This window comes from Taudactylus pleione, unplaced genomic scaffold (assembly GCF_031769625.1).
Source record: "Taudactylus pleione unplaced genomic scaffold, aTauple2 ptg000225l, whole genome shotgun sequence".
Lineage (NCBI taxonomy): Eukaryota > Metazoa > Chordata > Amphibia > Anura > Myobatrachidae > Taudactylus > Taudactylus pleione.
In genome coordinates, this window is record NW_028284627.1 from 2,062,387 (window position 1) to 2,074,801 (window position 12,415).

Below are 12,415 nucleotides of genomic sequence, written 5' to 3' on the forward strand. Positions count from 1 at the left end.
TCCAAGCGCCACTGAAGCCGGCCAATCATGCAGCATGCGGCACGATACGGGTCATTGTGACCTGGATCGCGAGGTTTACACTATAGGGTGGAACGGGAACGACCCATGGCCAACCCTGCGAACTACCCAAGTTGGATCCCCGGACATGGGTGGATCCATTTACTCCCACAAAAATCCCGGGTTGATGCACATCAACCCGGGATTTTTAGGACAGTGTAAAAGGGGTATAATTGTCCTGCTGGAAGGGAGGAAAGGTTAGTCCTTCAGATTCACTTTAAAAAAATAAATCACAACCTACAGAGAAGTTAAAAAAAAAACAATACCAAATGAATTGTACAAACCTGATGCTGACTGGATTAGGTACATTATATGCATCTACACAATGTTATACCAGGCTGTGCAATACATTTTGCCTGTTATGGAAAACAAAGATTGATTGCTAAAGGGTGAAGGGAGGGCAGTGGTGGAAAAAACCCAACCTAAACAGATGTCATTACCATTGGATGTTTAAAATCAGCGTGGGAAACAGAGTTACCCTGAGCTAGGTTTTCAATTCCCATGAGATTAAGCACTTTTGTAATCAAGTATATCAAATCCAACTACAATTTCCCAGCAAATAAAAAAAAGCCAAATCTGCAGTTACCTAAAACATTTTGTTATGCACAGTGACCTCTATTCTGTACTATTTAGGGCTTAAAATAATACGGTGTTACAAAATAGAAGTTAATCACTATCACTTTTGCAGCACTGATTTTAAGTAATCAAACCATTAAAATTAAATAATAGATGGGACACAGGGTAAAAGTTGACCTGAGGATTATTGTGTACGTCTGCAGTGTGAATGAATTGTATACAGACTTTCATTCATAAATAAGTCTGTATTATCCTCCATAGGTATACATAATAACCTGCTTACAGCAGTGCTGCAATTGCTGCTGTGTTACAGACTTGCATTCCTGGAAACGGCAGTGACAGGTGTTTGGGTTTCCCCATAAATATGTCACTATAGATATATGGTAAACAGAATTGTCACTCAGAGTCTTGGTATTCAAGGATATAAACTGGACTACAAAAGAGCATTCTTGGAGACGGTTTACCATCAAACTGGATTGTTAGAAATACTTTTGAAGTCCAGTTTATTTCCTAGAATACCTAGTCACTGAGAGGGGAATTCAATTAGAGGCAAAAAGCCATATTCACCTGTTTTTTTGTGAAAAATTTGCCTAAAAAAAAAAATTCGCCAAATTCAATTCCAGGACAATTTTACCTAAGTGGAAACAATTCTCCAAAAATGATTCTCCAATCAATAGCTGGTGAAAAGAAATGCAAAATCTTTATTTTGGGGTGCAAACGTGGGGAAACAACTCAGACCCCTTGGAACAGCCCCCCAAAGGACTAATCTGCAAAAAACCCAAAAACCTAAGAACACCCCAAAAAAGACATGTCATTTTTGGGGTGAAAATGTAAAAAGTGGGGGGATAAACATAAAAGTAGCGAAATAGACTTCTTGGGGGTCCCCAAGTATGGGTCAGGTGTTTTTGGGATTGCAGGTGCATGCAGCAGGTGGATTTTTCACATTTTTTAAAAGTTCACTTTAGAGACATAAAAACATGCTAGCACCCATTTTCAAGCACCCCAAATTTGACAGGAATACTTATTTTCACCAAAAAATACAGCTTTATGCCATTCTTCACCACTTTTACAAAGACGCTAATAGCAAGCAATTTACACAACTTAAGTACCCAATATAGTCTTATTAGGGCTATTAGTACACATCTATATTGATTCCATAGGTTAATATATCTTTTTCTGGGGTACAGACTGATATCCCCAATTCTTTCAGTACTTTTCGCCTGTTCCGCATTCCCCTATTTCCGTTTTCGCCTGTTTTGCAATTGAATTAGGCGAAAAGCGGGGATGAGCACGGAATAAATTCGCCTCTGAAACAGGCGAATGAAGCGAACAGTCGGACAGGTGAAAACTTTGCCTCTAATTGAATATGGCTCTGAGTGTCACCTCTGCTGTTTATTACATTTGCCCTCTAAAGGTAGGCACCTTAGCTTCAATTACTGTTTACTGGAGAGTGCCATATCCAGGTTTTCAGACATGCACAAACGCACACACACACACACATATATATAATTATTCCAAAAAATGGGCACTCACCGCATAATATTGTAGAAATGCATAAAGGATTTATTCACTCACGTACATAGTATGTGTCGAAGTTTTGGTCCAACTGGAACTTTATCAAATCGAAGCAACAAGAGACATCATGGCAACCACTAAGGAACTAATGGTTCCTAATGCTGGGGATACACTATACAATTATCTGTCAGATATATGTGTCACTGTTGTTTTTGTTGTCTATACAAAATGTTTACATGTAATTACTATGAGGCAGTAGCTATATACAGATATATTTACATCGTCTCCATCCAACATTATGTCTAGTTACTCCAGACAGCCACTGTATGTCGGCAGATCACCACATCGCCAGTATGAAGGTTACTACAACAGGCCCTAGAATGCTGCTGAGGTTATTGTGTGATGAAAGCTTTAATGCTGGAGACATCACCCACCAGTATCTAGGCCACAGACAATATCATGTTTTGTATATATTTTATTGGTGATAATACAAGTACATAGACATTTAATGTTCTGTATAAATACCATAAATCACTATTAAAGTCCGAGAGCTTTTACATTCAATGTGCTCCTGAGGGCTTAGAGAGTTCAGAATACGATCTGATACCAAGAGCTGACATATATTGCACTGACATCCTGCTTTTCTCCATATGTCAGTTTGATATCTCCGCTGTGGATCTCCGTGAAGAGCATTAAACATGTCTGCTGGGCAAAAGAACAAGAAAAGAAAAACATTAAACAGGTCTAGAACACAAATATCAGCCCCAAGGTTATATAAGAACCTGAGCCTGTCTCATAGTGAGACTGGAGCTCTCACTGCTCAGTTACGTTGCATGTATTTACCATAATTATCAGAATGAGGAGACATTATGCAGTTAGAGATGCTTCACTTTGTGGGCGGGATACACTATGCTGAACAATGCGGTCAGACCTCAGAAAATTTTCGGAGGCTTTACCGCAATTACGGTATGCACCAAGTACTTTTCGGAGATGGCATAGCCTAATAGAAGTCTATCTTATTGGAGTTTTACATGAGAGGAATCCAATAGGACACTCCCAGGGTCCCCCGCGGTTCGGGTATACGCTGGCCGACGGCTGCCCATGCGCAGATGTACTCCCGGGGGACTTCTGGGTCATAAACATAGAAGTCCCCACACCGCAAAGGACAGGTCTTATCGGCAGAGCTGTCATTTGCTAAAATGTGTTACTAAACACCGGTACACATGCAATCATTGGCGGGATGCTTGATGCTTCCCACCCAAGTGTTTGTAGCTTTGTTTTATACTGACTGAGTGGCGCCTACAGATACAGAAATGTGATTTAAAAAACTGGAAACTGCTTCCCTAATCCATCAGAATGTTTTATGTAACAGTAAGGGGCCTATTCATGATGTTAATTATCGGGGTCTGAACGTACCCCGATAATTAACATTCTAACTCGCCACAGATTCCGGAGCAATTCATCATTGATCTGGCGCAGTGACAGCTGATGCGAAATCAGCTGCTCCCACGAGCGGCTTCAATGCTCGTTTACGGAGCAGTGACGGGACTGTGCATGCGTGACTTACAGGTCACACATGTGCACAAGAGCCCCAACGTCCGGCGGAAGGAGCCGGACAACGGGGCGGAGAAGGTTGCGATCCACAAGCGGGAGCATTTGCCATCTGAAGATGGCGAATGCTCCCGCAGTCAAGCTGTGAAAATATTGTATTTTCGGAGCTTGATGAATTCTGTCCCCATGCTAGTGTATGGGGACAGCGGGCCATTCCGCAAAAGGAAGGTGATATCTGTCATATCTCCTGCTTTACCTTATTGACGAATGGCCTGAATACTGAATTTTTACAATTGCTTTGGGAAAAATTAAGTGATGATGAATAGGCCCCAGAGAGAGAAACACAGAGAGAAACACAGAAGAGAGACATGAAGAGGTAAACTGGAGATACAGGGGCCTCCGATGATTAAGTATTAATCTCGCTGTGAGTGATACTTAAGTATCCAAAACCTCACAGCGGGGGAAACTTTGCACTGGAGCAATTCATCATTGCTCCGGTGTTGGGACAACTGCTCCAAAAAGCAGCTGTCCCCTCGGATAGTATCGCAGCTACAGATGTAGCTGCGATACTTACCTCCTCCCCGTCGGCCTGGCTACGCATGCGTGACCCGAGGTCACGCATGAGCACAGCCACCGGGGAGTCTGTGACAAGGCGGGGCTATGAGGAGCGGGGATACAAGAGCAAGTGCTATCTGAAGATCTGTTTGCTCTCAGAAGCAAACTACAAAAACTTTCAGTTTTCGGAGTTTGCTGAATATCGGGCTGATGATGAATGGCCCGGTGACCTAAATATGTGGAAACTAGCATTTCCGCATGATTACCGGGCCATTTATCAGTCGATGAATAGAGAGAAACACGGAGTTCTCATGTCTGTCACCAGATCGCCCATATAATTACTGTAATCCACATGTATTTCAGGCCCCAAGTACTTTGGAAATGTCAGAGTTCAAGTTACTGGCCAGGGAGTCAGAAAACTCCCAATAGATGAAGTGATGGGCTGATTAACAAATTACACTAATTATTATGCAACACAGACCCTACGTCACAGTAAGCACTTATACATGAGAGTGGAACATGATTTGTTGCTGAAGTCAGTGGCACATCTGTAATAGATGCAGGGGGTGTAGTGCACACGGGCCCATGAGTCACAGGGGACCCCGTGCTACACACCCTGCACCCATGAGAGATCCGCCAGAGACAGTGTCAGAGTCTGTGTGGCGCCCCCCCTAAGAGTCCCTTTGCTCTACGTGTGTATGCATATGGGTGTTCCACTTATGGTTTCCCTCCACGCCGTTCAGAATAGAATTGGGATAAGACACAGTTAATGTATTTATGGATCCTGCATTGCCGCTAGTAGCCCTCTGAGTGGCCATTGTGGGTAACATAGGGATCCATCTATTTTTTCAATTCCATTCAAGCTGTATTCTGTTCCTGTCAAAGTGTAACTTAAACAGAACAACATAGCTGAAGCATAGGGGCAATGCAGGCTAAACAGGCGTGGTCATGCCGCTGTAGGAGCAGGGCTGTATTTACAACACCCATTATTATGGTGGTAACACATTTTTAGCAAAATAAGAATGTCAGTGCTCCGTGACAGATTCTTTGTTATTGATTGGTGAAACAAGACAAGAATTCGGGATACATACCTTTAGTTGTGAGTCACTATGGTAACAGGGAATATGCTGGTAAAGATATTGTTCCAGTTGTTGGAATAGTAGATGACAATTTGATCTCAGAAAGTGTTGGACAAAGTAGATTTATATATGGTCCCAGTTGTTGGAATAGTAGATGACATTTTAATCTCAGAAAGTGTTGGACAAAGTAGATTTATATATGGTCCCAGTTGTTGGAGTAATATAGATGTTAAAGATGTAGATTTAGCTGTTGTAAAAGTTATTGGTTCAGTTGTGGATTTTCTAAGCTCTGCTGTTGTTGATGTTGTTAACTGGTTTCAGCTCTTTTTAAGCCAGTTGGTTTTGTAGATTGAGATGTTGGTGAAGTTGTTGCTATAGACTCAGTTATTGAAGATATACAGTAGACATAGTTGTTGCTATAGACTCAGTTATTGTTGCAGATGTACAGTAGACAGTTGTTGCTATGGACTAAGGACCTGATTCAGACCCGTTCGCTAGCAGGCGTCCGCTCGCTGATGCCGATGTTCGGTAATCTGCGCATGCATCTCAGTGCACGTGTGCGAACTACTCATAGCGATGGGGACCCACTCGCTCGCCCTGCAAAGACAGCCCAGTGTAATGAGTGACAGGAGAGGCTATTTGTAGGTGGTAACAGGGGCAGTCCAGTAAAAACGGAGTGGAGGTGCGAACATAGGCGTGCCTGAGTGTCTCAATGCCGTTTTAGAGGCGTGCATAATTAACAGGCAGCGTCATAGTACACGTCACCAGCCTTTTTTTTTACACTGAAATCCTTGCAGTGTTTGCGGTAGGGTAGAGGCAACCATAAGCATTGCGATCACTTCTGATGGTCCTTGATGTACCAGTGTTTTAATACATTTCCTGGAGCTGACGTGCACTAGTGGGCGTCTCACCATACGCTAATGGGCGTCTGCATACAAAAGTGATCGCTTGCAAAGACATAGTGGGCGTGCTTATGCCTTGCTGTGCGAGCGGATGCCTTAACATCGCTTAGCTTAATTTGCATACGCAGGGAGTGAGCGGCCGCATCTAGTGATGGGGTCTGAATCAGGCCCTAAGTCATCAATGCAGATGAACAGTAGATACAGTTGTTGATATAGACTCAGTCTTTGTTGCAGATGTACAATAGACACAGTTGTTGTTATGGACAAAGTAATTGTTGCAGATGCACAGTTATTGAGTTATTGTTGCAAATGTATAGTAGACAGTGGTTTATATACTCAGTGTTTGTTGCAAATGTACAGTAGACAGTTGCTGATGTAGATTCAGTCATTGCTGGAGATGTACAGTAGACACAGTCATTGCTATAGACTGTCATTATTGCAGATGTACAGTAGACACAGTTGTTGCTATAGAATGAGTCATTGTTGCAGATGTACATTATACATAGTAGACATTGATATACTCAGTTATCATTGATATTATTGGTTCAAATATTATTTTTGAGTTAGTTGTTGCTGTTGTTGACTTATGTATTGTAGACCCAGTTGTTGCTGATATTGTAAATTGGGCTGTAAATACCATAGGCTCACCTATTGTTGATTTTGTAAGTTCATTTGTTGATGGTGTTGTCGACTCAGGTATCACAGACATAGTAGAGTAATGGTAGAGTCATGTATTGCTAATGTAAATAGGGTTGTTGATGTCAACTCTGCTGAAGTTGTTGACTCATATGTTGAAAATGTAGATTCAGTTGTTGCAGAAGTGATTGGTCCAGTTGTGGATTTTCTGGACTCGGCTGTTGTTGATGTTGTTAACTTTGTTATTGATGTACACTAAGCAGTTGTTGTCTCAGACATTTTTACTGTTATTACAGTAGCTCAGTTATTCATGTAGTAGAATCACTGGTTGATGTTTGCTCAATTGTTGATAATATAGGGTCAAATATTGTAGATGTTTATTCAGTTGTTGCTGTTGTTCACTGTTTTATATATTGTAGACTGTTGTTGTTATTCATGTTATACATTGAACTGTTGATGTCATAGGCTAATGTATTGTTGATTGTCTAAGTTCAGTTGTTTTAGATTTTCCAGACTGCTGTTGTTACTGTTGTTAACTCAGTTATTTATGTTGTAGACTCAGCAGTTGTTGTCTCAGTTAGTATTGTTGTTATAGACTCAATTATTGTTGACGTTTTTGTTCAGATATTGTTGAGTCAGTTGCTGTTGTTGTTTCAGGTGATATAGATGTTTTAGACTCGGATGTTATTGTCATAGGGTCACTTTTTGATGTTATTGGTTCAGTGTTTCTCGCTGATGTTGCTTAAGTTATGTGTGAAAAAAAATATGACCATAGGGTTCTGTGTTCATGTCCCGTTATACCATAAACAAGATTGGTTGGTGTTATAGTCTTATGCTGCATACACACGTAAAGAATTTCTGTCCAACCATCCAACTAGTTGATCGGTTGGAATGAAAATCAGGTAACGTATGGGAGTAACTGATGCAGAGGCGTCACTAGTGTTGGTGTCACCCGGTGCTATAACTCATGGTGACAACCCCCCCACCAAAAAAAATAAATAAAATTGATGCGCAGCTCCGCAAACTCTCCCCAAATACCAGTCCAGCAGACACATTTACACAATGCCCCCAGTAGTGGTGTCCCGTATGTAGTGCCCCCAGCGGTAGTGGTAATGCCCCTTATAGTAGTGTCCTCTATAGTATTAGTGCCCCCTATAGTAGTGACCCCAGTATTAATGCCCTTAGTAGAAATGCCCCTAGTAGTAATGCCCCCATTAGTAGTGCCCCTAGTAGTAATGCCTTCAGTAGTAATGCCCCCTGTAGTAGTGCCATCAAAAGTAATGCTCCCTGTAGTAGTGCCCCCATTAGTAATGCCCCCTAATAGTGCCCACAATGGCAGTGGTAATGCCCCCTATAATATTACCCCCAGAAGTAATGACCCCTATTGTATTGCATAGAGTGTAACAGTGACTGCCAGATAATGCAGAGAGCGTCATGGTAACCGCCAGATAATGCAGAGAGCGTCATGGTAACCGCCAGATAATGCATAGAGCGTCATGGTAACTGCCGGATAATGCAGAGAGCATCGTAGTAACCGCCAAATAATACAGAGAGCATCGTAGTAAACGCCAGATAATACAGAGAGCATCGTAGTAACCGCCAGATAATACAGAAGGCATTGTAGTAACCGCCAGATAATGCAGAGAGCGTCATGGTAACCGCCAGATAATACAGAGAGCATTGTAGTAACCGCCAGATAATACAGAGAGCATTGTAGTAACCGCCAAATAATTCAGAGAGCATTGTAGTAACCGCCAGATAATACAGAGAGCATTTAAGTAACCGCCAAATAATTCAGAGAGCATTGTAGTAACCGCCAGATAATACAGAGAGCATCGTAGTAACCGCCAGATAATACAGAGAGCATCGTAGTAACCGCCAGATAATACAGAGGGCATCGTAGTAACCGCCAGATAATACAGAGAGCATTGTAGTAACCGCCAAATAATTCAGAGAGCATTGTAGTAACCGCCAGATAATACAGAGAGCATTTAAGTAACCACCAAATAATTCAGAGAGCATTGTAGTAACCGCCCGTAGTAACCGCCAGATAATACAGAGAGCATCGTAGTAACCGCCAGATAATACAGAGAGCATCGTAGTAACCGCCAGATAATGCAGAGAGCATCGTAGTAACCGCCAGATAATACAGAGAGCATCGTAGTAACCGCCAGATAATACAGAGGGCATCGTAGTAACCGCCAGATAATACAGAGAGCATCATAGTAACCGCCAGATAATGCAGAGAGCATTGTAGTAACCGCCAGATAATACAGAGAGCATCATAGTAACCGCCAGAAAATACAGAGAGCATCGTAGTAACCGCCAGATAATACAGAGAGCATCGTAGTAACCGCCAGATAATACAGAGAGCATCGTAGTAACCGCTAGAAAATACAGAGAGCATCGTAGTAACCGCCAGATAATACAGAGAGCATCGTAGTAACCGCCAGATAATACAGAGAGCATCGTAATAACAGCCAGATAATACAGAGGGCATCGTAGTAACCGCCAGATAATGCAGAGGGCATCGTAGTAACCGCCAGATAATGCAGAGAGCATCGCAGTAACCGCCAGATAATGCAGAGAGCATCGTAGTAACCGCCAGATAATGCAGACACCATCATTGACCCACATATAACCCATAACATGAATACACCCCTTATACACACAGAAACACAATGAGTATACCCATGCACATACATTAATACACCATCCCCAGCATAGACACTCTCTCCTCACTGAATTAGTTTCTTCCCACATTACATCTACTGTATACATTAGAGCATAGTCACTGTGCTGGCTGCTGCTGCTGCTGTCTCCCAGCTCCTTCTCATCCTCTCTGACTGGGAGGTCAGAGGGTCACGCTGGGAAGAAGCAGGGACAGTGTACAAACTACTTGTCAGTATTCAAGTGTAATCAACAGTATTTGAATACACTTGTAAACTGGCAAATGTTTTGTAGACTGTCCCTGCCTGCTCCCAGCATGATGATCTGTAAGGCAGGGAGTGAGCTGATTCATTGAAGAGAGGAGGAGCAGGAGCTCAGCTGCCATGATCCACCCCGGCGGCTTCAGTCAGGCTGATCGTCTTTACACTGACAGCAGGTAATCAGCCCCTTGCCTCTAGCGCTCCTCCCCCCCCACATGGAGGGAACTGTATGAAGAGCACAGCCGCACTTACTGTACAGTAGGCTGCCGCTGGCTGTCTCAGTGTGACAGGCGCAGCGGCAGCCGGCAGAATTAAAAGCTGTCTCAGCAGCTGCTGCTGGGAGAGCGCCTCTCCAGCCTGGCGTCTCCCTGCAGTGCAGGCTCTGCTGAGCGGGGGGCGGGGATGAGTCAGATTTTGGTGTCACCCCCTTGGAGGGTGACACTCGGTGCGGCCCGCACCCACCGCACCCCCCTTGTGACGCCACTAAACTGATGATCAGCAATTTGCTCCTAAATGCCAGAAAACAGATGAAAATGGTCGTCAGACAAGTTTGTTAAATGTTTAATCTAAACAATTTGTTCAAACAACAGTTTTTGTCCATTTTCCGGCATTTGGGAGCAAATTGCTGATTGTCATTTGCTTTCATACCTTACCAGATTCTCATTCCAATCAATCAACTAGTTGGATGGTTGGACAGAAAATCCTTACGTGTGTATGCAGCTTTAGTTGTTGGTGTCACTCACTTAGTTTTTCATGCTGTCTACTCACTGTTTGGGATATTATGTATTCTGTACCAACTGTGCAGCAAAATGGAGCCTAATCAGGTGTATAATCTGCAACTTGGTCACAAATATAGATAAATAACCCCCTGCAGATTCTGGGACTAAAAAACAACGCGATTATCTGATCTTCTGCCTTGTACTTGGATTACGTGATATGAAGCATCCCCATGTAACACATGCATTCTCTTCCAAGTCTCAACCTTCCGTGTGTGTCCCATGACAAGTGTAACAGTAGTTATGGCAGATATCACCTGCGCTACATAAGGATTGCTAGAACACCGCCATTCCTGTGATCTCTCGGGGAACTGGGATGTTTTCTAATTCATAACATTTTTAAAAAAGATGTTTCCAGAGCTTGAAGTGTATAGCTAAGGCCGTCTTCAATTGGCGACAGCAGCCACTTTTGTGGGGAAGGAACCGGATAGAGATCTTTTCAGATCCCTTCCTGTGTGTGAGCAGCTCGTCTTCTACTTCCTCCTACACTATATTTGTTTATTCAATTTCTATTTATTTCATTATTATTATTATTTTTATTATTATTATTTACACTCCCTGGTCATTCCCCCTGTACGGAAGTATGACAATAAAAGGTGGTAATCCTACCGCCCCCTCCTCTTCCCCTCTCCTCTGCAATTAGGTCAAATTTACATTTTTGTACTCCTTGGGTCTCTTTGTGTTAGTTTTTACCATGAGCCCTGTCCCCAACACTGCAGGTATGTTTATCATATGTATTAATAATGTATTAAAACAACTATATTTTGAATGTTCCATGCATGGGTAAATGCTTAGTATATGTAAAGGATAACAGCGAGATGGGGACAGCCACTGAGCACATAAACTATAGTAGGGGCTGTGTGACATGTCTGCATATTCAGGACTAAGACCATTCTAATATGAGACAATAAGCATCAGACAACCCAGCAAGCACATACACATGAAGCTTATATGGAGAACAATTATGCTAAATGCCATGCCCACCTTCAGATTCCTTTGTAAAGCCCCCCTACCCCCTTCACCTAATACTCACCTAATATTTCATCCTTGCAATTATGGTAATACAGAAGGAGGCATCACACCTCCTGCTGCATTACTTATCCAAGCTGCATTGTATAACGCAGCATCTGATAATCTGAGGGAACATCGGCTGGCTAAGTGACCCATGGGGTCATGCAATCCAGCAGTCGCAGATGAGAGAAAGAGGCTAGGAAATCTCCATCAGCCGACGGAGATCCTGGCCTCTTCCCTCCACTCCCCCATGGCGGCGACACGCCCGTCACCGCCCCTTTCCCGGTCTCGCAAATGGCAGCAGACTGTCATTCACAGCCAGTCTGCTGCCAGTCTGCATGCGATCACACAGGACCTGTACAGATTCCCGACCATCGGGAATCTGCGTTCAGCAGTGCGCTAGCGTGCACTGCTGAATAAGGCCCTCAGTCTGTTAGAATATTTCCCCTGATGCCTGGTTTCCCATTTGAGCATATAGGTAAGACGTCATTATGAGAAAACATGTCAGTATAAGTTCTGTACAATATGCTCTGCCTCTACCACAGCAAATCTCACACTCCTAATAGTCTATAGGTCAGCGGTTCTCAGTCATTTCCCATCTGGGTACCCCCTGGTAGCCCATTGGCATTATCTGTACCCCCAGCATTTCCAAAACAAACATTTGTAATGAATATTATTGCTGTTAGACAAAATGTTTACTCTGCTATATATAAAAATGATAAATGCTACTGTATTTACAATAATTAAAAAATACAGTCAGGTGCATAAATATTGGGACATTGACAGAATTTTCATATTTTGGCCTCTATTCGCCACCACAATGGCTT